The sequence below is a fragment of the Engraulis encrasicolus genome, chromosome 22, assembly GCF_034702125.1.
Source record: "Engraulis encrasicolus isolate BLACKSEA-1 chromosome 22, IST_EnEncr_1.0, whole genome shotgun sequence".
Taxonomy (NCBI): Eukaryota; Metazoa; Chordata; class Actinopteri; order Clupeiformes; family Engraulidae; genus Engraulis; species Engraulis encrasicolus.
Window position 1 is genome coordinate 23,453,502 of NC_085878.1, and position 27,655 is coordinate 23,481,156.

The window sequence follows — 27,655 nt, forward strand, 5'->3', positions numbered from 1 at the left end:
CAGGATCCTGCCTCTCAGCCTGTCAAGGAGGGAGACCTAGAGAGAGAGAGAGAGAGAGAGAGAGAGAGAGAGAGAGAGAGAGAGAGAGAGAGAGAGAGAGAGAGAGAGAGAGAGAGAGAGAGAGAGAGAGAGAATAAGAAGGGTGGAGAGCAGAGACAGAGACAGAGTGAGAGAACTGTAAGGCAGAAGGAGAGAAAGAGAGAGAGAGAGAGAGAGAGAGAGAGAGAGAGAGAGAGAGAGAGAGAGAGAGAGAGAGAGAGAGAGAGAGAGAGATACAAAGACAGAGACAAACAGAGAGAACAGTAAGGCAGAAGGAGACAGAGAGAGAGAGAGAGAGAGAGAGAGAGAGAGAGAGAGAGAGAGAGAGAGAGAGAGGAAAAGAGAAGTAGTGGTCCTCAGTGGCCCACTCTCACTATTACCGGCAAGGTACACCGATGGTGAGGAGACTTCGGCAGATGCAGCAACCAGATACAGAAATTGTGGTAGTAGGTAAAGGTTTATTTACAGGTGTGCCAATTGTGACAAACAAAAGACTTTTAAAAGCATGAACAAAAAGCAACGAGAGGGTTTTTCAAGGCCGGCAAATAAATATGAGGGTAAAAGATTGGAATGCATTCAAACCTTCAGCAGCAGCACTAACACCATCCTCCCTCCTCTGTTTCTCTATCGAAGGGCAAAAAAACCCACTCCATTTGTAAAGGGCTACGGATTGCCTGGTCGTGGTGTTTTGAATTGCACAGACTCTTAAAATAGTTAAAAATACAGATTCATAATATTATTTTACATATTTAATATATACAATATTATTTCACCTCCTGAAACTAAACATCCCTCAACCCAAGGAGTGTTTCTTTGCGTGGAAGCACTGCATGGAGCAGTAATATTCTCCTCTGGCAGGGAAATTACAGCACTCCATGATAGATTGTGTGTGTGTGTGTGTGTGTGTGTGTGTGTGTGTGTGTGTGTGTGTGTGTGTGTGTGTGTGTGTGTGTGTGTGTGTGTGTGTGTGTGTGTGTGTGTCGGTGTGTGTGTGTGTGTGTGTGTCGGTGTGTGTCTGTGTGGGTGTGGGTGTGGGTGTGGGTGTGTGTAGGCTTCAGACCAGTATAACTTTTTTTTTACATTCATGTAGAAGACACATTATTGCTACTTTAATATTGTTTGGGGCGCTGTATTGTTTCTCAATAATTATTGGTCCTGCCAAATAAAATAATCAATATGTGTGTGTGTGTGTGTGTGTCAGGGGGAAAGGGGGTGAGAGTCTTGGGAGTTTCACAGAGGCATATCCATCTAACAACAAAAATAGGAATATGAAAAGTACTGCGAGAGAGGAAAACGAGATCGGTATATGGCTGCATAACATACAGAAATCACTTACGATTTGAATTTTCCAAGATCAGAATAGACAAAGAAAAAAAATAATAATAACAAACATTAAACTTCATAGATCTTATTTGGCTAATTTTAACATACGCTGTATCTACGGTACTGAATCTACCCATATGTATTCAGGTTATTCCAACGAGCATCTTGCATATCTTAAAAAATAATAATCGACTCTCCCAAGGGAGGGAACAGGGAAGCAGGCAGGGAGGAACAGAGGAAGAGAAATGATTAGCTCCAACTGATTGGCGAAGGTCGGCAGACGCAAAGAGATTAGAAGAGAAGAGAGAAGAGTAGAGCAGACGAGGTAGCCTCTCTGTTTACAGTGGTGGTGAGTGAATAGCCACACTGTAACGCTGTATGAAAGAGCCTTTCACACACCACCTCTGACCAGCTCCATAGCCTCACCACAGGCCCTGAGCAAGGGGTCGAGAGGAGAGAAGGAGAGAGGAGAGATGGAGGGGAAGGGAGGGAAAGATAGAGAGACAGAGCGAGAGGGGTGGGGGGCAGAAGAAAGAACAGGAGAGAGAAGAGGGGAGGAGAGGAGAGGAAATGTATGAATGGTGTGTGTGTGTGTGTGTGTGTGTGTGTGTGTGTGTGTGTGTGTGTGTGTGTGTGTGTGTGTGTGTGTGTGTGTGTGTGTGTGTGTCTGTATGTGTACATATTGAGGTACTGTATGCATCTGTGTGTGTGTGTGTGTGTGTGTGTGTGTGTGTGTGTGTGTGTGTGTGTGTGTGATATTCTTCTGCTACTAGTGACTAATAGGTGCTTGTCAGCTTTGTTTGATTAGAAGCAAAACACAAGAAAGAGTGAATAGAACCTGGCTTAGAGCATCTCAGGGGTCTTTGGCTGTGTGTGTGTGTGTGTGTGTGTGTGTGTGTGTGTGTGTGTGTGTGTGTGTGTGTGTGTGTGTGTGTGTGTGTGTGTGTGTGTGTGTGTGTGTGTGTGTGTGTGTGTGTGTAAGGCTTAAGACTTGGCACAAGCCATGTGGGCTTTTCTTAAGACCTATGTCCGGAGCTGTGCCCTGGGAAGTGTTTCAGCAAATATTGGCAGTTAGCACGGTAATCACAAAAGTAAAGTGTGCAAAGAATTTTGATTAAGGTACACATGCAACATCCTTTGTCCTTGCACCATCAATGAGAAACTCAAAAAATAATGAAATTTGATTTCAATTGCACTGTAGAGAAAGTGACTTTGTAACAATAATGAGTTTCACAGCTAAATACTAATCATATGTTAAACTTTGAATAAATAATATAGAGTCAATGGCTATAAGTCTTGCACTGTCTGAGAAACGTCACACACAAGATTCAAGACTTAGATTCAAGTCTCCATATTCAAGATTCAAGAATTTCAATTCAAGTCTCCAATTCAAGATTCAATCACAATTCAAGACTTGAGAGAAAAGAGAGTGGAGTTCCGCAGCACAGCAGTGTATATCCATTCTCATATAAACTACAGCTAACGTCCATCTTCCTAGAGTCGCATTTCAGATTTTGTGCCATTTTTCTAAGGAGGCAGCAAATAAAGTCCACCAGCGGCAGACCTTTCAAGTAGTCTGCTGGTGTCTGGGACGAGGAGAGAGGCACAAAGACAGACAGAAAGATAGAGGAAGAAAATGGAAGGGAGGAAAAGGCAAAGACATGGGAAGAGACATAGGAAGAGAGTGAGAAGTGTTTGTTTCAAAAATGAAACAAAATGAAAATATAGCTGCAAGCAGCAATGCGGGGCCAAGCAGTAAACTTGCCCAAGTCGCCACGGCAACAGTATGAACTGCAGCGCCCCCTTTCGGCCAAGTCTCACCAATGTTGCTGTGCATCCTTTGGAGGGGAAGGTGGTCATGTGAACCAAGTTTAGTTTGAATCCGTTAGTCCTCAAAGGGGAAATTATTGTTACCATCCATACATTAGAAGGGCTGTGAGATGATGGCATTTATTAGAATGTAATAGACCCATTTACTGTTTGTACACAGATGTGACATAATCTGGCTGCGCACACATTGTTGGGACAGAACTGAGCATGTACCGCACATTCGTTAAGAAACTAGCCAGGTGTTTTTTCCAAAATAAGAAAATGGATGGTCACGATAACTTCAGATATGAAGTGGGCCCCACAGATATGAGGATTCCTGATGGTGTCCTCAGTCCAGTCGGTATGTTTAATTTCTTGTAACCACAAACATCTTAAGCTTCTGGACCAGCCTATTCTCTCTCGGAATAGGTGTACTTTTTAGGATATCTATTTTTTACAAACTTACACGCTTCGGGAAGGCAGGTCTTCTCTCTTTAGGGTCTGCACTGTCTATTTGTGTGTGTGTGTGTTTGAGTCAACAATGCACGCACAGTCAGTGATGATGTAACTTCTGAAGGGGTCAATATATCATACATACTAAATAAGACAGAACTAGGTCCCAGTCCATAACAGGCACAATAATAATCATAGCAATGTTACACTTTTACTCCATTTGCAATGCTGACATTAGTAGTTGCACGTAGTTGCACCTTTGGAAGTGCAGAATGCACCAGCGAGCCAGATGATTTCAAATCAGCCGTATCATGTTTTGTTGCTCCAGTTAGAATAAGATGCCTCCCTGTTACGCTGTAACCACTTCCGACTTGTATGCATGCTGCGTCGTTCAGTGAAAATAACCTGAAGTACCAAACTCATTTCTCTTTATGGACAACATGTGCTAACTAAACACATTCTTGTGCAAGATGACTCGCAAAAGGCCCGTATCCGCCACACCAGCCAAACTATTTTTTAAAAATAGTATTTTTACAGTTACTGCATGCACAAAGCAGAACTTATATCTTCGGCATTATGGGTGTCCGTTCTCACATGAAGCCCAGAGTTATGGGATAGAGCAGATTTTGGGCTTGGTCAGGCAAACACGGACAGAAACAAAGACGGGCTTTGTGCAAGGATCCCCTGTTGATAGTTCGGAGAAGACCCTAAGCAGTTTCACAGACCGAGTTGATCTTTTTTATTAATGGAAGAGTCTGTATAAATGGCAATAATCAGATGATGTTTTTGGCATGAGCAGGCACGACAAATGAAAAATGTGTCCGTTTCTCTCTATCCAAGTCTTCATATTTTCATAAAAGCAACCAATACCAGGAATTTAAAAAAAGAAAAAAAGATGAACTGTCTTAAACCCCAGTGCCCTGTAGAGAAGTGCTTTACCTTCATGAAATACGCAGATAGAATCCAGCTCAACTTGCAACTCTGCTACTGGCCTGAGCTCCAAATCACAGGGGCTGATATTGATGGGTAATGACATTCAGATGGTACAGGGCACCAGCTCAATGGGCCTGGCAGGAACAATAGTGGTTGATTCATGTTGTTCATCAAGCTCTTATGTGGCCCCTGTATAAACAAACGTCAGGAAACGATGAGTGATGGGCTTCTTCATTGGGAGAAGCAGCTTGGCCAGGGATCATACATCTGAGGAGGAGGTGAGAGGGGCAGAGAGTGCCTGGAGTCAAGTGGATGTCTGCTGTTCACTGCCTGGATTTCTCTCTCTCTCTCTCCTCCCTTGACTTCATTAAAAGCTATTGCTCTCTTCAAGCGATTCAGCTGCTCAGCAGTGTGCGCCCACAAGTGCCTCCGCCAGGAACCAAAACAAAAAAAGTGACATTAACCAGTATATTTCCCAAAAACGATTATTGCAAACATAGTTGCTATCTACATTATTTGCTGCAAGGAGGACACACTCATGGCATACACTCCAGTTCCCCCTGCTGTCAGCCCAACTCTGGAGAGTGGAAAGAACAATGGGTCATCATCTCTACTTGAATTGCTGAGTCTCTTATTGTTTGTGTCTTTATTGAGGCTATGACACTTGATAGCATGACGGGAAGAGAGCAGGAGAGAGAGAGGGGCTAGGACTGGAAAATGGATGGACTCGAACCTGAATCCCCATGGCCATGTGAGCACATACAATTGTACGTTGTCGGGTATCTAATGCAGTGTCCCCCAACCTTTTTTTGTCTCGCGTACCCCCTAAGCATTTTTAGTTATACTATGAGTACCCCCTCACTCATGCTCTATATCTTCCTCTATCACAATATAATTTTGCGCCATATATTTGTTTTTATTGATATGTTTCCGCATACCCCCTGAGTTGTGTTCACATACCCCTAGTGGTACATGTACCCCTGGTTGAGAAACACTGATCTAATGGTCTCCATTGGATATCTCCATTGTTTCACTCCCAGTTCCATTGTTCCCCAAGGCTGTTATTATTTATCACAAGATGTGAGCTCCATTGTTTTATCCTCCACAGTTCCCTAGTTGCCCGGTGAACTATGAGGGATGATAACAAAACACACTCCACACAAAGCCCTCTGTGAATGGATTGCCAAGTCCAAAATGTCCTCTTGTTAACTACATAGTTCTAAGCATAATGTGTCAGCTCTATTGTGTTGCCCTAGTTCCTTAGTTCCCCAGCTACCAGGCAAACTCTGCGCGGAAAGGACAAAACACACCGCTGCACTCAGTCATCTCTCATCCCTAAGTGGATCGCTTCCGCAAACAACATGGCCACCAATAACCATTAAGGAGCTTTTACCTACGTCAGAGGGAAATATAGTCAAATCATTTTTAGATTGTTTTATTGGTCTTTCATAATTACCCTGCACTCTGTGACCATATTGGCAACCGCTCAGTGGATTTATTTGACCAGGCCATATCTAGTTTCCAATGACTGACTGACATAAAACACATGTTTGGAATCGCAATAATGCTTTTATAATAATGGCTAGAAATAAGTGCAAGTTTGTATCAATAACATTTTTCTTGAAAACACATTGCTTCACTACCAAGTAAATGTGGCAGAGTGGAGAACAATATTTCAACATAATTGAAATGCTGTTTGTACTTTACAGCATATAATTGGTTCTTGGTATTTGGTATTGGTCCTTGGAACAGGCAGACGCTCGCCATCTTGCTTTTACAAACTGTCCCCAACGTCTATGGATGATTTCTCATGTGCTCTGCCTCCTGTGTGTCCTGGTTGATTATCAATGCTCTTTCCACTGCTCTTTGGATTTCCAACTTCCATTTATTATGTGCTATAAAAGGGGAAGTGCAAAACATTCAAAAGAGAAAGAGAATATATAACAAAGCCAAAACTTAAATCGATATTGTGAGAAACAGGGCGACTTCAATTTGAATGTGAAGTGACGGCACAAAGGCCATCCTGTGAAATTGGCTAGTGTGCCCCCGGGTGGAGGTCAGAAAGAGACAAAACTGTGTGACAAAAACCTGCGTGATACAAACGGGTGCAAGGACAGTTTGGGGAGGAGATGAGGTGTGTGGAGGGTGTGAGTGAGGGGTAGGACATGAGGAGTGTGAAGGTGGTTTGTGAATGAAGCCACCAGTCATTCTTATTTACTAGGAGCATTGCTACTGTGTGTTGGGCTGCCCAACAACTCAGACAAATGCACCCACACACCCACACACGCATTCATGCATGCACACACACACGCGCGCACGCACGCACGCACACGCACACACACACACACACAATTCACTTCACTGCCCTACTGACTGCCTCGTAAGCTGCCAGGGCATCACAGACACCCCCCACCTCCAGCTCCATGGCAATTGACCAAATGTGTTCAATGGTGGTGTTTACATAACCTGGCTCTCACTCAGATGGATTGTCATCCATCTGGAATTATGATGGTAACCTTGCTGTTCTAGCCCGTGGGTGTATTCAAAAAAAGCTCGAACGTGATTGGAGAAATTAGGTAACAGTGACGTACTACTTCAACCAGTCACATCGAAGCGGCCCGTGACGTAGTTTTCTGCGACGCGAGATAGAAGCCACAACAGAGCAGTTAGCATGTTGACAGTAGTTCCAGCCCAGCTAGCATGTGTATAGTGGATCATTGTTGGCGTTTGAACGGCAAGCCGCCTGTGGTATGCCACCTGTGTCCGACATCGGACCACTGACGGTTACAAAACACACAAGGCATCGGTGGATTTTGGTTGGCAATCCGACATAGTGCACGAGTACTCTGCAGGGTCCAAACAGCGGCATGCTACCTGACAATCCATCTGCGTGAGAGCCAGGTTACATGCTACCAGCCCCTAGCACCAATGGAGGAGGACCGCCTACTCATTTGGTGCCAGCAATTCATCGTTTGCATCAGATAAATCACAACAAAGATATGGTAAGTTAGATGTCTTGAAATGGCTATATTTTCTTTTAGTGAACACATCATGGGCATGGGTTTGTCCGTTTCTGACGGGGTGATAAATATTGCAGACAAAATGGACGTCTGCTTGCCTGCACAACCAATGTGACATGTATTGATGAATAAAACTTAATCAAGTATGTGTATTTCGCTGAAAATGATTGACCAGCGATAAAATGTTATTCAGACAAAATTGCCAGCCATATGAAAACAATGCAGCCTCAACAGCATGCAGTTGCTACTAGCATTATTGGTTGTGTTCTGGTCACCGTTAGGCATGCCAATTTACCTATGATAATACAGTAAACCGTTTACAGTCCCATACGTTTTGTATATCCTACCATGAGAGAAATATACACCAGGATTGCATTAACTACTCCCGGTGTGCACGATTAACTTCGGGTCTGATTAACTTGGATGGCATGATAAAGAGCTGTTCACGTCAGACGAGACAGGATGGGGCGTTTCTATTATACACTTTGGAAACTGCATTACGGTTCGACGAGAGGAGCATGCCGTCGCACTTTTGCCGTTGTTATTGTGCGCGATTGTATTCTCAAACACTTCAGCTGTGGTCAATTCAAATAGTCGATTCGTGAGTGTGCTAAGCACTTCGATAAGTTGTAGGTGACCATCCCTAGTTGATCGGACGACCCAAAGTTAATCGTGCTCACCGTCATAAGCTGGGACACACACACACACACACACACACACACACACACACACACACACACACACACACACACACACACACACGCTGTACCATTGTGAATTGATCAATGGTGATGTCTTTTCTCTCTCTCTCTCCATTATTAGGTGACCCAAGACCCACGGTTATATAAGGTATGTCTGATTTATTACATCCATTGCTAGGTCAGAGGCAAAGAGTACATTACTGAAGCAAGCAAAGCCGTATTGTTAAGGGGTGTAAAACCCATTTGTGTAAACAATTAGTTTTTTTCATCAGGGTGGGGATGTGAAATGACTGAGAACCTATTATCAAGGTAAATAGGACCCTTGCTGACCTCACCTGTACCTGTGGCCTCGGAAGGTATCCAATGTTACAGGTTTGAATTCTTAGTAAGAGTAACTGAAAAGTATATGTGCTGTCCTGCACCACTATCCACCTAAACCTACATTAATTTCTCAAGAGACTGTACTCCTCATAACATTACAGTTGACAGACGCTTTTGATCAAAGTGATGTACAAGGGCAGTAATGCAACATGTGGGTGAAAAATACTCTGTACACAGAGTAAGTAGCATACCCTGTTGTTAATGAACTTTAAGTCACCTAGAAATATTTTAAAATGTGTAAAATCAATTCCCGTGTTGTTTTTGTTCAAAACCTTGTATGTAGCCACAATTGTCACACATAACCTTCTGAAATGTTTGTCTAATATACTTCTATACTTCCTTTGTCTGTGTCTGACGCCAGGAGGTGTATGAAGAAACGACAGCATAGAGGACCCAGCACATCCCCTCACAGATTCCATGCCTTTCAAGGAATTTTCCTTAAAGAACTTGCAACATTTCATTTGCAATTCATTTCTTGCATTGCCAGTAACCAATATTTTAAAGAAAAAACAATGTGTGTATATATAAATTGATATCTTATTTGTCATTATTTACACTTTCATTACTGTACATTGAAAAAAATTAGACCGTGTTTTCTTTTCACAATAAAATTGTATTTACATATGTTCCAATTACTTGTGTACACCATTATTTACACCATTTGTTCAATATTCGATTCAATATTGTGACAAGATTCCACTTCTTTGTTCCTAATGGATGATGGTTAGATTCTGAACTAATGCTGTGTTACATGTTCCATTGTGTCTATGAATCTGTCATTAGGGAGAGTCAGTCACAAAAAGCCTCGCTCACAACCAGTAGCATGAAGTACCTTAAAACCATAGGTTGTTTTGTAACTGATGTCAAATGTAAGGACTGTTGTTGACTGCTGCCTCATTAGGCTTTGTCCCAAACCCAGAGCAGACAGTCTCGTTAATGAAAGTGGCACATCTGGTATTTAAGTACACATGTTCTGTACAGCTGTCAGCAGACCATGATAACATTTCCAACTCTTCAGTAATGTCTAGATCTTGGTGGGGTAGTGTAGTGTAGATTCTATACACATGTGGTTGTACAGGCGCATTTTGAAACAGGCTCAACACAGAAGACCAAAGAAATGGAATTGTGGTAGGTGCAACACGTATGACCTGGCTGGCTCCAAACTTGTGGTGCGCATGCTCTGTGCCAGCCATTACTGAACTCACTGTCTTGTCTACCTAGAGTGTTCATTTCATTTGAACAGTACAAGTGAGGGAAGAGCCTAATTCAATTTCCACTGTACATGTGTAGCAGCTGGATGACCCGGTCTGTGATGACAATCCCAGCAGACGCTGCCAACGCCATGACTTGCCTACCTGAAAACAACACACAATGTTAAAATAGAATCTGCAAACAAGGCAACTGTAATTCTAAAGACTCTATAGGCCTAGTATCTGCATTTTAATTCATACCTATTTAAGGCTAAGACCTGAACAGCAGTAGGCTACTATTACTTAGTTTTAAATTTACTGCTGACAGAAAGGGAGACTTGGGGTCCTTGCCAGTAGCTGGTGAGTGACAGGCCTCACCCTGTTTTTATTCCAGTACCCTCTTGTGTTAATTCTGTTTCCACACGAAGTAGGTCTCTTAACCATGCAAAATATGTGATTACTTTAGTCTTTACCATCGAAACAGGTTAACAACTAGGGCAGAAAGTGAAAAGGGGAAGCCCACAGACCTATATCAATAGGTCTGTGGGGAAGCCATCTGGTGAGTTTGAAGTCAGAATGTCGTCGTGTGAAATAAACATTCCATCTCTCACATGCCGACGTTTTGGGACATGCTGCATTGGCAGCGATCACGGGATAGTACATTTAATTTAACACGAACTTAGCATAAACAAATTGGTCTGAATGTGACATCTTGGCATACTATTATGATCAACAGCACTCAGTCACCATAGCATGCGAGGTCTGGAAATGAGGCTTGTACAATATTGAATTACCGGCACTATGGGGGCATTCACAGTTGTAGCCTACCATGTCAGTCATTGTTTCACACACATCAAAAACACGTTAGAAACAACCAAGAGGTTTTCACTCACCATTTATATGTGGCATGGACCTCTCGACTAAAATCCCCACTTAAAGTTGGTCTTGTAAACAGTTGAGGACTGAACATCGCTGCGCTCTGCTCATTCTCCTTCAGTGGATCATTGGAAGAAGAGCGAGAACGTTCTTACCACCAACTAATTCCTTGTTTTCTGTTCCTCTTTCAAAGAATGAATGTTTGGTAGTTTTGATAACACTTGAAATCGCGGAGTTCATACAGTATGCAGGCCGCCGTTGTTGTGCTAGCCACTGACTGTGGGGTGTGCTAGCAGCACTACAGGGTGCATCCCAATATGTGACCTTGTCTCCTCCACTTGTGCTTGTCACCTCGCCCCGCCTCCTGGCCCCTCCTCCGTGGAGAAAACAATAAAGTTTCCCAGCTGTCAGCCTCGCCACAACAACTTTTGAGGGACTGTTTTTCATTCACCATCCCAATTGCAAATGAGAAAAAGACTCTATAATTGAGCTTTTTTAAGATATTGAAATATAATGCTGTTGTCAGTGATGTCATCATGACGAGAAGCAAGTGGAGGAGGCAAGTGGAGGAGGCAAGCTCACATATTAAAACGCACTCACAGTGTTGTCGCGCAAGATGCTACGTCATACCTGTCAACACCTCACTCCACGATGATAGGATCTAGGCATTGAGGCGGGCTCATTGACATTATCCAATGGTCGGGGCACGTTTATTTTCTACTCGAGGACTTCGGGCTCGACAAGGCTGAACCAGACCCCTGTGCGAGCTCACGAAGTGTAACGAAGATTCACGAAGCACTAGGGGTCTCGCGAGAGCCAGGCTAGTGTTTACATAGTTATGGTTTGAATTTGAGAATGGAACACACACACACACACCCAAACCAGAGATATTCTATAGAGATATGCCAACATAATAGGTTTCTATGGGCACCTAACGCGACCAGGTTCCGGTCTGCCTAAATGGGCGTGTCATAATGCTCCTACAATGAATAGAACAGTCCTTAGGTCTGCCTAGGTCTGCCTAAGGGGGGCCATAATAGAACCAGGAAACAATGGGCCAATGGAACCTCTCTCTCTCTACTCTCTCTGCCCAAACCTTTAATCTGCATCCAGGTCCTAATAGACACACTCTTCCAATGAGCCATTACTGGACTGGCGCTCATTAAAGGACCGTGTCTGCTGTTTACTGGAAGTAAGTCCAGAGTTGTCTCGCTCCTCTCACAGGACAACAGCATACAGTAGATGAATGAGAAGTTAATGAGGGACAGTTAATGAGTTAATTGGTTCACCTACAGTTACAGTTCAATGCCACAAGCAAGAGTGATTCATCAGACACTGGCCACTGGCCCAGCTGTCTTTTTTGGAGTAGGCCGACAAGCCTTTCTTGACACGGCTACAATGACAATGGTAACTGAAGTTAAAAGAAAGGCCTGTTGGTTTTTCTTTTTTCAAAGAATGATTTGTACAGCGAGAACTTGGTGATTCTCATGACAGACATGAGCTACACATTGCGCATTACACTCTCAGCAGTAAGTGAGACATTTCGGATACGTGAGATGTCTCCTGGCCTGACCATGCCATGAGGATATGTTTGTGGCCTTCCTCCTCATTGACAATCAAAACAGAAGAGACAAAAGTGACATCTCGTCTTCAATGTTTAATGTCTTTTACACAAAGACGATTGCGAGTGGAAACGACAACATATTTTATCTTAAGTGTGTTACGTTTAGGCCTACACAGTAACCTTGACATCGGGGCCTGAAAACGAGAGGAGAGGAGTAACGTACGGTAGGTGCAGAGGCGGTTCTTAATGTAAGCACTTGAAGCACGGCTTACCAATATAAAAGCGACAAACGCGACATCCGAATTTAAACCCTTCATCCTGTTGACGTGATTCAGCTGTCTGTGTTGTCTGCTACTGGCGGTTCTTATAAAACTGGTTAAACAGCGACACAACAGTGGCTATCGAGAAAAACTGTTTAACAGCGATGGTGAAACACGTTACTACATCAAATGAAGCACAATTTCTAAATGACTTGGAGTCAATGGCAGAGAATCTGTTTTTTAATTGGCGTTCCGCCGATGCCCCGCCAGTTTTTGAAGCACATTTTGATTGTGCTTATACCAATAGCGCACCGGAAAATATGATTGACAGATGAGTTGATGAATCATAACTCGATCTGACACCTTACGTTAACATTCAGGAAGTAGAGCTCAGGCAGACGTGATGTTTACATTTTTGACTGAAGCCAGTTGCTTTTATGATAATCTCGAAGACTGACAACACATTTGAACTGCAATCAAAGTTTTCAGGAAACGTCTGTGTTTTGGATGTGGACAAATCATGAAGTAGAACTTTGGGACATATCAAGAAGAAACGAATGAATAATATGCAGATAACATGAACCACACACCGTCAGTTAGTTGAAGAGAATAGCTAAACGGCAGCACAATATGCCTTTCTTGATTAGCTATGATATCATATGGATTACAAACGGGAACGTGGACAATGATTTTGAAAACGTGTGGATTAAGTGAAAGTTTGGGATTTCTGCAGTCAAGACAGCATTTTAAGGTAAGGTTATGTTTGTCCGCTGTAACATGTTTGGTTGTTGATGAAGCTTGTGGCTTAGGAACGGGTTCACTCGCTCACCCATAGAACTAGATGGGTTCACAATTGTTCAGAAGGGCTGGTGTCTGTCTTTCCCGTAGCCTGTTTTCAAGTTAACGGCAGGCCTACGTAAGTTTTTGGCAGCTCTCGTGTACAGTGGTACAGGGTAGGTGTATGGGACGTGAACATGCTTTGGCTTTTTTGGGGTTTAGATAGAGACGCAACCCGAGTCATCTTCAAAACTCCCCACTCTGGAAGGAATCTTCAGATTTTTGCGTCTTCAAACCAGATGGCGGGTTGCCATGTAAAAAAAGACGCTTCTGAATAAAATATTTTGTCGCTCTCCCTTGCAATTGTCCTCGTATTCGGCCCCTTAGACATGGCGGCGTAGTGCTCGGACAATACCAGGGTTGCCCCTGCCAAAAAAAGGAAAAGCGATCCACTCACAACATAGTCAACAAAAAACTATCAAATTGAGCAACAGGCCAGCAGAAATTTAACATAACACCCTTCAAATTGATTTTGACAAACGTGCCCAACCCTAGAGGTCACTTCACATTCATTGAATTTGATGACAGTCGTTAAATTTTTACAGCTTTGAGCCTACACCAGTACCAGAGTGTTTTATAGAAAACCACCCTGGAAAATACATTCCCCAAAAAATAAAAGCTCAACTTGCTATTAATCCGTTGTCGTGACATGTGGTTGCCGCTAACAGGGCTATGAAGAGACCACCCACCCACCACAGAGACCTTTGCCTTCTGAATGCCTTGTGTCAATATAACAGTTTCACTAAATGGCACTGGTCCACCACACAAATGTACAGAGTAGTATCTATGGGGCGCAACTTAAAAAAATCTGTATAACGCAAGACAGAGTTTACCACCTTGCTACAGACTGCCGTCGCCTGAGCCCCAGCTTGGCTTGCAAAGTCGGGGTATTTCTTAACATGATGTGTCTCCTGATGCCAATATCAATACGCCACTCATGTGTCGGGCCGCGGGGCTGACACGGGTGGAAAATGAAGGAGCAAACCTCTGGCGCACAGGAGAGTACGCTAAATCACTGGCACTACTGAGTGGATTGGAGCACCAGCTCCTTTGTTACTCTTGACAGGCTAAAACCTTAGCATGACATACGACGGCCTAAAAGAAGAAGTGCACTTTCAGTCGACTCATCAGTCACGTGGAGGTGGCTGGAGGCGGCCGATTTTCCAATGGGGTTGGCAGCAACACACGTATACGTCCCATAGTTCTGCAGTGTGATGTTGTGGAGAAGCAGAGAGCCATTCGGAAGGCGCCGGCTGTTGCCACTCAAAGCACCCTCCTTCTTGTGCCTGAGGAACACCTGAGAGAGAGAGAGACAGAGAGAGAGTGTGTGAGAGAGAGACAGAGACAGAGAGACAAAGACAAAGACAAAGAGAGAAACAGGCCCAAGACACCCAACTTTCAATCCCAAGTCTCAGGCATATTGGTCACAGCTAATGGGGAGGGAATGGTGCAGGGGAGGGCCTCACAAAAGAAGCTATTCATAGCACACATCAATGCACGACTAAATATAACATGAAGCAGGCACTGCTGCTTGCACAAATCAGTATAATGAATGCAAATTGCAAATGTCCACTTTATTGCACCACCCTCCCCGACATCGCCCTGTAACTCCCAAAAATGGAAGGAGGTAGAAATTATCATAAAGGACATTGAACCATTACCAAAAAGTGGGGCACCTTCTAAATTATGGAAAAAAGAGGGAGACATTGGAGTAACTTATGGTGGGTCCAAGTGCTGAAATGTTACACACAGGGGTGCATTAGGCCTTTCAGTTGAACCGATAGGCTTTTTACTGAGCCTTATTATGCCTGCCCAGATAAAGATGAGGAGAGATGTAGGTGTAAAAGCTTCAGAACTGAGTGAGGGATTGATTAACTCGTGATCTGCATTCTGTGCAATGTGGCGGGAGGGGGGCTGATGGGGGAAAAAGGGCATGTGTTTTATGAAATTATATTTGTGTAGATTTTTGTGTTTCTGCTTCTGTGTCTGGGTTTTGAGCCTACAGATATAACACCTGTAACATCCCCCCATATGGGCCCTGGCGAAGAAGCGCTGAATTCACAGCGCTGGTGGCTCAGGGGCGCGATATTAACATTTGTTTGCGTTTCTTCTCTTTATTTCAATGCCTTTTGTTTGCAATCTATCACCATTGTTTTGGCTCCTCTATGCTATCTTCTCACTTCGGAGATAAACTTTGCATATCTTACATCGGGATCTCAAAAGTACTGTGTGAGTGAGTACCCCCCTTCGAGTAATCGCTCGGAGACCCTGGCCACCTGTTCCATTTGCGCACCTCCCGGCGTGATAACCCACGGAACCTCCGGGCCAGTGCGTTCCCGCGCACTATCCAGCTGATTTCAGCGCGCACCCCCCAAGGTGTGTTCCGCGCACACCTCTGGTCAACTGGCCAGATGTTCAAAGCTCACCTTGCAGGAGTTCCCGCCAGATCTGAGATGTGTGATTTAAATGCTTACTATGACATGTTGAAAATTGCTATGATGTGTTTGGTATCAATCTGATGGTCATATTTCGGGTGGTGACAAGGTATTGGTGTTGAAAATGGTCGTAGATGATTTATTAAAGATTTAGAATCATAGGAATGAATGAAGAGTCGGGCATTTGCCCAACCCCTCTGGGTTACAGTAGCCCAGCCCAAATGAATAGTCACAGCCTATTGGCTACCTGGCCAAGGTGACCCACGTGGTAAATATTCATTTAAGACGGGGGAAATATGAATTCTATCAGGTTTTATCTGTATCCAGATCCTCCGCGAATCTCTCGTTCGTGTAGCCTTTCCTCTTGTTCAGGTATGCATTGACTTTCTTTCAAATTGTACTTTGTCGTAGAATTAGATTTGTCTTGTAATAAAACTTTCATTGATCTATATTTTGTTGTAGATCCCGTTTATTCCTTCATAAGGTTATTGTACTGTCGAAACGTAGCAGCTCCAAGGACATTTCTCCATGTGGAGTGGGACGCTATACTTCGGGTCAGCCCGAGTGTCAATGGTGTCTACTTAGGATAAAAATATGTTATCGTAAACTGGAACTTAAGCGGGGTGATCAGATCTTTTTGGGTGTAGCTCTTGACATACACCTCTCGCCTCCTATTGCAGTCGAATAGGGGTAAAGTGTATGGGGCTTAGGATCTCATAAGTATGGTACCTTCCAGCAACTTTAACCTCTGATTTATTCTAGACGTCTCTCATATGGGATGGACATGCATAAAGAAACTAGTCGGCCGCATGCAAATCAGTTCTACAAGTAAATGGATATAAAACCCTTGACAGCTGGACTCAGACTTAACCGATATTGTTGGAATATTCATAATAAGAACAGTTTATATTAATTGAGTGCAATCACACAATTATCCTGGGATTAGGGAGATCTACGACTGAGATCCCATCATAATACGGAAACTTGGTAAATTAGGAACTAAAATGAAATGTTTTCTACAGTCCAGAGTTTAAGGAGCAGAGCACGAGACTAGGATTCCGGTGTTGGGCCTATCTCAGGTTTACAGTGGTGACCCCGACGTGATCCCTGGATTATGTAAAATATGGAGTCAGATAAAGCATGAGGTTTGGACTGCTTCTTATCTACGCCTGGATTTGGTAAGAAAAACTTTTCATTTTTCCACAACTCAAGATAAGGGACAAATCTAGCACACTACACATATATGACATCCTTTTGTTGTTTTCGAGTCGACATACTCGTGTTAGATCAGCACCGTAGAACGCTGATAAGGGTGAATAAAGTAGTGGGGAAACATCAGGGATACGACAGAGTTGATGTACAATTCATGGCTTCGGCCATGGATTATTTGAAAGATGTATTTTGCCGCCTGAGCTAGGAGGCATCACTTCCAAGACAGTTACCCCATGGTCTTGGGATGGTTAAAGTGACGGCAGTAACGTGGCTCAATGTGAACAAAGGGTGGTGTTCCCACCGCTTTATTTCTACAAATCGTATTTGGCACTAACCGGAGAGGTCAGTGAAAGCCTTACGCACCCTCTCAAAAGTAAATTCAATGGTCCATGGGCTCGTAAACTGAGTCCAAACACACGGCCCACAGAGTTAGCCGCTACCAACTCCATAAGCATTGCATTGTAGAGCTAGCCATAGCAGTGTTTTGGAGGCGAGTTTTCCGGTGACCATGCTAACGTTGTAAGCTCAAACGCTACTCCAGGATGGTCTCCCGAAATCCCACCAGAGTCCATACACAGTTTTGTGCTATGCAGCGCCTACAACATGAGATGGTTATGCAGTAATGGTAGTAACTCCAGGACGAATTCGAGATAACAAACGCATGCTACAGCCGTAGTCAGCTCAGCTGTTGTGATAACCCGGATGTATAGTAGATTTCCATGGCAACGAGTCCCTCGCGAGAACGCGCACGCGCCACTTGCCCTGGCAAGATCAGCTGGCAAGATAAACAGGCATGAGAGATGAGAGAACCCACGTCGTAAGCGACATAGGGATTAAATTCGGATTCCCTCTCATGCATTTGATAGTCCAACTTTTGGATACTTTTAAAGCACGTTTGCACTCGTCGCGTAAAACACATGGAAGTCACATACACTGAGCCTCCCACATTGAGCATAGCCACTGCCGTCTCCCGACCCCCTAATTTGAAGCAATGCCAGAAACTTTTGTAGATGACTTGCACCGTACAGAAGGTTGAGGGTTAAATAATATGTTTTAGCTGTTGTGTGTGCTTATAAAGCCATAGACAGGCTGTTTGCAGGTTGGAACCATTTAGGCTCGCCTACAAAGGCTGTCTTTCTCTGCATAGACTTACTAGAGCAGTAGACAAATGTTGTGCTTGCTCGTTGGTTGTGTGCACCGGACAGCTGTTTTGAGGCTAGAGCTGTTTATGTGTGAAACCGCAAAGGCTTTGCTATTAGTATTATTAACCTGAAACTAAATCTGGTGGAGAGGAATATTTCCTCCGCAGCTACGATCCAACTCATTTAACGCCGTTTCTGGTGGCCTACACGGGCCTCTGACGTCATGAGCTGGGGCGGCGATTGCCTGGTCCGCCGCTAGGAACCAAAGCAACTCCAGCCGCACCAATTTAATACGCAGTTCCTGATCCGGAACTGTCTTGTGATAGTCAATTAATTATTGAAATGGGTCGAAGCCATTCCAATACGAAACAATGCCGCACGTAGTGCGAGTATTGATTAAACAAATTGTTCCAGCACATGGGGTAGCCTAGGCCTATCAGATCATGGGACATTTCACAGAATAAGTCATGGGAAAACATTTTTGTGTTACATTTGCCAAAGGTTCTCGAAACACATCACGCAGCACAAACACTAATGCCACGGGCTTCCGCCCATTTGAAGTAATGACAGGGCGAGTCATAAGACTCTCCATTGACCTGCATCTCTCCAAATGACTTGAGACCACTGACGGTGGCCACCTCAGCCTGTAGGCCTATGCACAGGCTACGCTAAGGCAACAGCAATCTAATGTGAGAAGTGACACACACTTAATCCTACTGCTGAAAATTAATTTGTTGCGGGAGATATGAACAATGATGCGCGTGTTTGTGAGAGAAAATACCTTGTCCCACACTGGCACGGCCCATAAAGCTGTGAACAACAGTTGTCTGGCCGTGACCAGGGGAAACTGCGATGTTTTCACTCAAGTGCAATGCAAAAGGTTTAGGTGCTCATCTGATGAATAATCATATTATGTTTCTGTTACAGAAGCTGCGGCCATTCCATGGACGCCGGACAAAAAGAAGACTGTCGGGCCGACACACGTTAGGCCTGACCAAGGGGTGCAGCTCACCCATAACTACGGATGTTGGAGATGGGTTTGGAAATCCTTCAAGGGGCCAGTACACACTGATCTCATTTCATTACATACTAAACAAGATATAGCCTGGCCCTCCGGAGTAGCTCCGGGTCAAAATTGCCACACACAAACGTTGTAATGAAGGCTCCATCCATCCTCCCTTTAAACTCACCGTAGGCTGCACCCCATAGCCCACTAAAGAATTACAAAATAGTATCATGTGGTATCAGTTTTAAAACTGCCCACTCGCTAACATTGGTGTTCTGCACATACTCTATCACATAAAACATGATGAGAAGGATCCGGAAAAGTGCTACCGCACGTAGGACCTTGTACATAACCTCACACATATAGTCTACAACGACATTACTTAACCTGTCTTTTCCCCTCACAGATGAGAACCGACGAAAGAAGTGTACTGTGGTGTCAATTGACTCCATAGTAACAATTTGTACACCACACCTCTGATTGCACATGTGAACCAAGAAATGTTTTAATTGACTACCTGTGTTATACATGACCAACACAATGTCCCATACTTCATCCACACCCACACACAACTGATTAAGGGTAGCATGAACAAAACCTTGTTGCAAAATGTCAATTTAGTTATGGCACATATTTCATACATACTGACTGCCTACACTACACATCGTGACACGAATAGAGACACATACACATGGCTGCAGTCACGCATCGAAGACCCGATTACTGACTATGGATTTGGACTCGCGGCTCAAGTAAATTCTATGCGCAGCAAAAGAGATTTACTCTCACAAATATCTGGCCTCTTTGGTACAGTCAATTCGGCAGTGAACTCGTACAGAATCAGCGGACAGTCGCAGTACACAAGTTAGCTGGCAAGCCATGTGGCCACTGGATTCCAGCACCTCACTAACTCCAATAAACGAATCATTAAGGCTGTGCGGTCAGAAGCGCAGGCGCTACTGACCACTAGTCTAGCATTATTCAACCAAACCTACAAGCTCGAGCGTGACGCAGCCTATAGACATAGACATTTGCACAAGATTTGTTTACTGCTGCCCCCCAGCAAGTTTTAGATGTGCGCGGCACAGAGTGCCTAAGCATGCGCTGCAAGATCTTATAGTGATCTTGGATTTACATAGGTGGTTTGAATCCGAAAAAATGAAAGATGTACAATATTCTGAATTGTTGACCACTTTGATGATGTACACGGGCAAAGAATGCCCTGGTTGTATTGGATTCTTTGCCACCTTCCCGCTCATACATCCTGATCAAGTTTTTCCAAATTCCACTACCATACATTCTATTGGGGTGGTGGCAAACAATCAGGTGTTAACGTGGGACCACCTAGCTGGGTACATGACCATTGGTAAAACCGAGACACTGTTCACCACCCGAAACTGTTGCCATGAGACTGCCAAATATGTCATTTGTACTTGTAATACTCTCCAGCCATCTGCTTTCAATGATTCCAAGTTAATCAATGTTAGGTCTCTTCATGGATATTCGGACGCCGTCCAGGTGTCCAGCACACAATGGTGTGTCATCAGTGAAATGAACTCATTCTCCTACGGCGGGCTGACGTGCCCCGCCAACCACAGCTTCTGTCTAGAGGTGACAGAAGATTTCTCTATGGGGCCCCTCAGCATTCTAGGGAGAACCCCACTGGACTCTGACCTCTCTCCTTGGTGGGAGGACAACTTCTACGAGGAGGGAACTCAGGCGCTGGCGGACACCATGACCCTGGTACAACAGCTCATACAGCAGGTGGATTACCACCTCAACCAGGCCCAGGTACAAGCAAACCTGGCCGAGAAGACTGCAGAGCTCCTCACCAGTTCCACCACCCATGCCGCGGTGGCGGCGTACACCTGGTGGGATTGGATCTTCAGGGGTTGTGTACTCGCCAGCGCCCTCATCCTCCTCTTCACGCTGTTCCAGTGCTGCTACTTCAAACACCTCATCCGCTCCTTGAAAAGGGAGTCCGAAGCAGCACTGACGGCCAGCAAATACCTCACGCCCGTTCTTCGTCGATGACAGCCGGTGGGGGCATTCCTACCGGCCACGAATGACACTGGACTTTTACCTTCGTGTTCCGAGGGGCCACTGTAACATCCCCCCATATGGGCCCTGACGAAGAAGCGCTGAATTCACAGCGCTGGTGGCTCAGGGGCGCGATATTAACATTTGTTTGCGTTTCTTCTCTTTATTTCAATGCCTTTTGTTTGCAATCTATCACCATTGTTTTGGCTCCTCTATGCTATCTTCTCACTTCGGAGATAAACTTTGCATATCTTACATCGGGATCTCAAAAGTACTGTGTGAGTGAGTACCCCCCTTCGAGTAATCGCTCGGAGACCCTGGCCACCTGTTCCATTTGCGCACCTCCAGGCGTGATAACCCACGGAACCTCCGGGCCAGTGCGTTCCCGCGCGCTCTCCAGCTGATTTCAGCGCGCACCCCCCTCCAGGGTGTGTTCCGCGCACACCTCTGGTCAGCTGGCCAGATGTTCAAAGCTCACCTTACAGGAGTTCCCGCCAGATCCGAGATGTGTGACTTAAATGCTTACTATGACATGTTGAAAATTGCTATGATGTGTTTGGTATCAATCTGATGGTCATATTTCGGGTGGTGACAAGGTATTGGTGTTGAAAATGGTCGTAGATGATTTATTAAAGATTTAGAATCATAGGAATGAATGAAGAGTCGGGCATTTGCCCAACCCCTCTGGGTTACAGTAGCCCAGCCCAAATGAATAGTCACAGCCTATTGGCTACCTGGCCAAGGTGACCCACGTGGTAAATATTCATTTAAGACGGGGGAAATATGAATTCTATCAGGTTTTATCTGTATCCAGATCCTCCGCGAATCTCTCGTTCGTGTAGCCTTTCCTCTTGTTCAGGTATGCATTGACTTTCTTTCAAATTGTACTTTGTCGTAGAATTAGATTTGTCTTGTAATAAAACTTTCATTGATCTATATTTTGTTGTAGATCCCGTTTATTCCTTCATAAGGTTATTGTACTGTCGAAACGTAGCAGCTCCAAGGACATTTCTCCATGTGTAGTGGGACGCTATACTTCGGGTCAGCCCGAGTGTCAATGGTGTCTACTTAGGATAAAAATATGTTATCGTAAACTGGAACTTAAGCGGGGTGATCAGATCTTTTTTGGGTGTAGCTCTTGACATACACCTCTCGCCTCCTATTGCAGTCGAATAGGGGTAAAGTGTATGGGGCTTAGGATCTCATAAGTATGGTACCTTCCAGCAACTTTAACCTCTGATTTATTCTAGACGTCTCTCATATGGGATGGACATGCATAAAGAAACTAGTCGGCCGCATGCAAATCAGTTCTACAAGTAAATGGATATAAAACCCTTGACAGCTGGACTCAGACTTAACCGATATTGTTGGAATATTCATAATAAGAACAGTTTATATTAATTGAGTGCAATCACACAATTATCCTGGGATTAGGGAGATCTACGACTGAGATCCCATCATAATACGGAAACTTGGTAAATTAGGAACTAAAATGAAATGTTTTCTACAGTCCAGAGTTTAAGGAGCAGAGCACGAGACTAGGATTCCGGTGTTGGGCCTATCTCAGGTTTACACACCCACCCCCACCCCCCTCACCCACATACACTCACATACACACACTTGATTAAAAAGGAAAATTCGTATAACAATGCCAAAGGAAAATTCTTAAAGGCAAAAAATACTGAAAACATATTTTGTCATTGTCTAATCATTATGTTTTCCCCGACAGCCTTAATATCAGCAAAATGGAGTGTAAACAACAGCTAACAGTCCTCTGTACTCCAAGAGCAACCAACTGTTTTGTCATTTTCTAGCTCCTTTTCCCCTACAACCATTAGACAATGAAATACAGTCAGATGGTAGATGTAGAGCATCGTTAGGACTGGTTCCTTCTAAGCGATATTTACCACTGAAAGGACAGGATGTTATGTTGGCTGAATGTGTGTGTATTGGATGTGTCTTACCTTCTTCCCATTTAGGCCTATAGTATTTGTATTTTTCCTTTTTATTCATGCTATTTATTGATATGGTCTAGGAGTGTCAAACCAAATTGACCATTGATGGGACAAACAATGTTTTCTGGACTGAACTGAACTAAACTGGACATGAAAACTGAAAAGAAGAGAAGAAGAGAACTTCAAGCAACTCTTTCATTATGTGGAGATAATTCTCCAAGGTTTTGTAGATTAATTTTATCACAATGAATAATAGAAGTAATAGAGGAAAAGTCATCAAGAGCGACCACAGTGGCAGTGCATTTAAGTAGCCTACTGTTACTATAAGTACAGTACAGGTAGACGTTCAACATTACACTGTGAAGCACACTGGCTTACACATGAAAACAGAAAATTAGGCCTACATATCATATGACTGGAAGGAATATTCAGTGGTAGTAGAGCAACTAGTTGATTAGTTAGCAAAACATACTGTTGTTCATCGATGGAGGTTTTTGTGATGATAAAAGTGGAATTACATCATAAAACCAACCATGAGACTGGGAATGTGTCTGGTACAATATTCTAGTATGGAAGTGTTTTTTTTCACTCGATACATTTTTTATGCTTGCCACATAATTTCCCTCAAATATGGTTCAGTAGGATCGCTTGTTCTCTTCTTCCAACACATCCGATCATTCTTTCTGTCTGTCTGTCTCTCTCTCTCTCTCACACACACACACACACACACACACACAAGCCCACTGACACGCAATGCGTGTCGCCTTTGTCAGTGCTTTTCTCAGGCTCTCTGTGCTGACCCCCCTGATGCGGATTAGATTTCCTCTCCGCAATCAAGATGATGAGATCTCGCTCAGCAGAACGGCCACGGCTCTTTAAGGAGCCCATGTGTTGTTTGTGACTGTTTACATTTACGCACGCAAAAATCCTATGCATTGCAAAAACATTTTTTTTTGTAAACTTACATCCTGCCGTCGATACTTTGCCTCAGCATTGCATAGTGTATATTCTTTCAACTATCGTCCCTGTGTGTGTGTGTGTGTGTGTGTGTGTGTGTGTGTGTGTGTGTGTGTGTGTGTGTGTGTGTGCGTGCGCGCACACGTGCGTAAGGGTGTGCAGACAGACCATGTGGGTCAAGAGGAATTTTTGACAGTTGTGAGTGTGTGCTTCAGCGTGTGTGTGTGTGTGTGTGTCTGTGTGTGTCTGTGTGTGTGTGTGTGTGTCTGTGTGTGTGTGTGTGTGTGTGTGTGTGTGTGTGTGTGTGTGTGTGTGTGTGTGTGTGTGTGTGTGTGTGTGTGTGTGTGTGTGTGTCAGGGATGGAAATAAACACCCGTCCACCTGCCAATGATGGGTGAATTTGGCCATTGGCCGGTGAAATATGTCAACCCACCCGTCACCTTAACAGGTGAAATTTTTGTACAGACACCGGGTTCATGCTGAATTATACGCAGCGTCCAACATCAAAGGTTGAAGCAAATCGGTAATGAAAAGAGTGATTGGCATCACAATAACTGAATTTATTACCTCTGAAACAAAATTGTTTGTGTGTGTGTGTGTGTGTGTGTGTGTGTGTGTGTGTGTGTGTGTGTGTGTGTGTGTGTGTGTGTGTGTGTGTGTGTGTGTGTGTGTGTGTGTGTGTGGTCCCTCGTCACCCCCATCCTGGCATATGGATGCATGTTCTGTAATGCAGCAGAGGGGTGCCAGCTGTGCCACAGACAGACATGTCTCCACCACTGTGGAGCAGCTGGACAACTGTGTCTTGCTGAGTGAAGGGCACTGTCAGGACAGGACATTGGCATCAGTAAATCTGGTCACATATGAAAGCGAAAGATGGACACAGAGATCAGTGGTTTACCGCTATGTGCCTGGTTGAAAATTACCAGCACATGATTGGTGAAAATGTACAGTTATGGTCACTTAGGCACATGCATTGTCTCCATGCATGTTGGTCAGTCCCATCCTTGGGAAGCTAATGTCAGTGGGCAGCAGTCATGGGTCAGCGGTTAAGGTGTCATACTTGTAGCCCAAAGGTTGCCAGTTCGACTCCCGACCTGCCAGGTCAGTAGGGGTAGTAATTAACCAGTGCTCTCCTCTATCCACCACCATAACTGAAGTACCCTGGGTATGTTACCGTCCCACCGCACTGCTCCCTTGGGGCACCAATGGGGCATCTCACCCCTTGCACGGGTGAGGCATGAATGCAATTTTGTTGTGTGCACTTTGTGTGCTGTGTTACAATGACAATGGGAGTTGGAGTTCCCCAGGTGGGCTTTCGCTTTCATATTTGGAGGTTTAGTAGGACATAGATCCTCTATTGACCTTGTTCAGTTCATTTCCATAACAGGGTAGTATCTACTTATGGAGATCCCCCTCTCAGATGCGTAGTCTGACTCTGCCGCAAGAAGGGAAGGCAAGGAGAGAGAGGAGTATTACAGGGGGGCTATTATTTAATTCTCTGACCCTGACCCACACCACCTAATTTGTTACCAGCTGCGTCTCACTATCAGATCTTGCAACCCAACTTCCTCACCCGACCCACTTCGTTTCCAAGTCTGCAAGTCAAGGAGTGGGGAGTGTCTGTTATCAGCTGCATCTCTCATCTCTCTATCAGTGCGATGCAGCTGGACAACTGTGTTCAGGCTTTAATGAGGGAGGGACAGTATCTGCTTACAAAGATCCCATTCTCAGAGGCTGTTCTACAAGAAGGAAAGTCAGGGTGAAAAGTGTGTGGGGGAGAATGATTTCATTACTACACAGACCCCACCCTGTCCCTCTCCCCTTCTTGAAAAAGGGGGAGTTAAGGAGAGGGGGTATTATTTTATCACAACACTGAGTCCCCTCCGTGCTCCACTTCACTTATTGAAGAAAGATAGCCAAGGAAAGAGTGGTGCTTTTACTGTATCATAACATTGACACCGACTCACAAGCCCACTCCATTCATGCCACTCCTCCACACCCTGTTTGTGCTCTCCTTCAGAAGGTCTCAGTCCTCTCCTCACTCATCTCGTCAAATCATCTGGTGATGAAAAGGGGCTTTGTGCCAATGCAGTGCTCGCTGGGGGCAGCAAACTCCCTCCAGCCAGACAAGTGGGCAGGCAGTGGTGGCACTGGCGGCAAGGCACAATGATACAGACACAGACACAGACACAGACACAGACACACAAGCACATACGCACACACGTCACACACACACACACACACACACACACACACACACACACACACACACACACACACACACACACACACACACACACAAACACACACTACCTGGTTGCCATCTTTGCCAGTGCTGTGGGTGGCAGGGCATCTGCCTGCGGGTGGTGGCAGTGTCCGTGAGGGCATGGTATTGTTGGCAACAGGTGAGGAGTGTCCATAGTGAGGGCATGGTATTGTTGGCAACAGGTGTTTCTTGCTTGAGACCCTCTCAGCCCCTTTGGGCCGCTGCCATGCGTGCCAATGAATGTAATCACTGAGCCTTGAGGACTCAGGAGACTGCTCACACCAAAGGCTGAGGAGGGCACTCTATCACTCGCAGCTCGCTGTGCTCATTCACACACACAGACACAGACACAGACACAGACACAGACACAGACACAGACACACACACACACACACACACACACACACACACACACACACACACACACACACACACACACACACACACACACACACACACACACACACACCTGTTCTCACACACACCCTCGCTCACCACTCTTCTAATATCCTCATTCACATCTCTCTTCACTGTCTTAACCCTGAAAGAAAATCCCCTTTTTGCTTATTGGCTTTAGAGTTTACGTGACCTCCTTGAGAGCGAGGGAGTCCTCTTACAATGCTGAAACACATGGAGGAGGGAAAGAGGGCAAAAAACAGTGCCACACAAAAACATGGAGAAGATGATGATCTTCCACTTCACTAAATATTGTCTGATCGACATTTTTGTTTTCAGCCGACTCCTGTGAATTTGTTTTATAAGTGTTACAGGACACATAAATCCACAGCAACACCAATAACAACCTGAAATTTATGTTGACTTTACAGACCATTTCTCTCCAATTACCTGGAACCTTCACCATTTCTGGTGTATTTAATAAAACCTTTTTTAATTATTTATTTTCTTCAAATGCTACTATTACTATGTCAGAACGCTATAAAGGACTTTTAGAAAAAGCACAACAAAATACCTCCTCTTAATGTATGTTCTCTAGAAGTCTTCTGTTGTCCAGTCTTGCACTTTAAATGTCTGTATGAGCAATGTCTACGTCCATACTGTCTATGTCCATGTATGAGTACTGTCTATGTCTATACTGTCTATGTCCTTACCTAGATTAGTCTATGTCTGCATGGGAGAGCAAGAAACGCAATTTCAAATTCTTTGTATGACCAGTGCATGTAAAGAAATTGACAATAAACTTGACTTGACTTGACTTGACTTGATTTCCTTGCTAAAGCTGCAGATAGGATCCATTA

At 44.4% G+C, this 27,655-nt stretch overlaps 1 pseudogene; it reads left to right on the plus strand.

Annotated features, from left to right (window-relative positions):
* Window positions 1-19,714: 19,714 nt before the first annotated feature.
* On the plus strand, window positions 19,715-22,159 carry LOC134438634 (uncharacterized; annotated as a pseudogene).
* Window positions 22,160-27,655: the final 5,496 nt, after the last annotated feature.